This window comes from Ctenocephalides felis, unplaced genomic scaffold (assembly GCF_003426905.1).
Source record: "Ctenocephalides felis isolate EL2017-DRISC unplaced genomic scaffold, ASM342690v1 CF-g0.4_SCAFFOLD_01492, whole genome shotgun sequence".
NCBI classification, from domain to species: domain Eukaryota; kingdom Metazoa; phylum Arthropoda; class Insecta; order Siphonaptera; family Pulicidae; genus Ctenocephalides; species Ctenocephalides felis.
Window position 1 is genome coordinate 57,296,167 of NW_020537646.1, and position 2,500 is coordinate 57,298,666.

Sequence of the window (2,500 nt, forward strand, 5' to 3'; positions counted from 1 at the left end):
CCTCACGATTCGATATTTCTCTAAAGAAAACATATAAAGTATTATACATCATTAGAAAGGTCTCAAAATTCAAATTAGTTCTTTTTCCATATATCACAACTTCGAATTCCCAACGGTGTGGCCTACAGGCGAGTTGCCGTCGTGAAAATTTGGAAAATCGGAAAATCTAGAGAAAATTATATGAAACACACTAACCATTTATATACCATTTTATTCGTAATTTTATTCTGCATCTTTCGTACGAACAAAGTTTTTTTGTATCTTTTACGGTTTAAGAGAAAATCGAGGAAAACTGGTTTGAACATTATTGTAAAATTAGAAAATTTAAACAATATTACAAAAATAATATAACTATATATAAATTCGTTTTATATTCATTGAGATCTATAAAAATCAATAAATACATAATTTTATACAAAAGTTTAAAAAAACCCAAACAAACACCTAAAACTCAATAATTAACTATAATTCATATTGTCCATATATATAAAACTGTTTGAACATCTAACAAAATTTCGACAAAAATTTTTTCTATCATAAGGGTTCACAGTTCGAAATTTTCCCAGACTTTGGTCTTGACGATTCACCCCGTAAGCGCGAGCAGGCCCTCGCCGCAGGTCAAATGCACGTCGCTTGGGACTCAGTCAATACCTACGCTGTGCCGCGCGCCTTATATAGGGGGATAGGTCGTGTCGAGTGCGATGCGAGCAAGCTCAGGCTAAAGTACCTATGTTGTTCGGGCGGGTACGGATATCATTCCCCGGTGTAGTTTTTACATCATATTCGATACTTTTAGTCTGTCAATGATATATTAGCGTAACTTTTAATAATGTTGTGAGCCACATCTAGAATTATATACCCCGTATATATTCGGATGCTGGTTTGCGGCTATAGATAACTGGTGGTAGGATCATTCGTTTTAAACGTTCGATCAGAGAGAGTTGAAATTATTTGGGTCTGCGGACCGCAAATATGAAATCTATATATTTTAATAATATAGAATTTTACAAATTGACTACGGTCAAATATATGTGAATGTAGCAGAACTAGCAAAGCTTCTCGCAGCGATGGTCTTTCGTTTTATGAACGTTTGATCGGAGCGAGTTGAAATTATTTGGGTCTGCGGACCGCAAATATAAAATCTATATATTTTAATAATATAGGATTTTACAAATGGACTAAAGTCAAATATAGTGGGTGTGGCAGAACTAGAAGCTTCTCGCACCGAGGATCTTTCATTTATGAACGTTCGATCGGTGCGAGTTGAAATTATTTGGGTCTGCTGACCACAAATATGAAATCTTGTGATTACTCGACAAATTATTGCTGTAATCAAGTGCGCTCCTATAGTATAATATACTGTGGGCAAAAGCCTCTGGCAATGATCATTCGTTTCATTAACGTTTGACCGGAGCTAGTCGCAAAATATTGCGCAGTGTGCAAAAGCAGCGTGACGCAGTTTACAACCGCTTAGCGCTCTTATGCATTGTGTGAGAGCACTGCCATGTATATCTGCTCGGTATCGCCAGATGCCTGAGCGAATGACGAAGTTCGTTGTGAAAACGGCGTTCTTTTTGAATATTATACTTTAAACGCATAGCTCAATCAATTCTTTGGGCGCTAGATGAAAGTCTAGTGTTTTAAAGTCGATTGTAGTAAACGCTTGCGTTAGTATTCTATATACTCTGCACATTTTATTCAAATTGTGCGAATTTGAACATTCGCTTCATTGCGTTGTTTTAAGAAAATGAAAATCAGCGAAAGCAGATTTTTCAATCTCACACACAGTGAAATATTCATATTTCAATTTTAAAGCGAGGACGTTTGTTTTTGGACCACAACGTGCTCTAAAATTGCTAAAGTGGTTGCGCGTCCTAGAGAATTTATTTTCTTGCGACCCGCCATATAGCCTGTCCAGACCATCGCGGTGATGGTTCGCACGGTAACCCGAGGCGACCCGTCGCTGCAGGTCAAACTGTCGTAGACCGTGTCTAGAATAATATACGCCGTATATGTTCGGATGTCGGTTTACGGCCGGGTTCTGGACCTTATTTATAAGTGTTCAACCATACTGTACAGCATATCCGCGGGCATGTGTCGTTGACGCAAAGACTCTTATGCGGAAAAATAAATATACAAATGCAATCAACTCAATACTCTCCGAGCGAGAATAAAAGTTAGTTATAACGATGAATTCTTATAATGAATTCGCCCCGACGTTTTCAATCTAACGAAGGGTAAAGAGACTGTTTGAAATTAACTGGGTCTGCGGACCGCAAATTTCATGTACGGACCGCCGTTTCGACGGTTGTTAAAGGTCTAGCCTCTGTGTAAGCGCAGAATATATAAAATATCATGTCGCGATGTAAACTGTTCGTCATGTCCAGGGAATATCGTACGACTCAGATATATATATGTAAGAAAATTCGTTGTTAGAAATATTCATCGAACTTTTCTATACAAAGTGTGGTCTCTCGGGTGACGCCGAGGGACATTTACG

General features: G+C 38.0%; 1 protein-coding gene across 1 annotated transcript in view; it reads left to right on the forward strand.

Moving 5' to 3' along the window:
- LOC113371439 (beta-glucuronidase) overlaps positions 1-2,500 on the forward strand; it is a gene marked incomplete at its 3' end in the record, with an annotated part of 608,953 nt that overhangs the window by 356,666 nt on the left and 249,787 nt on the right.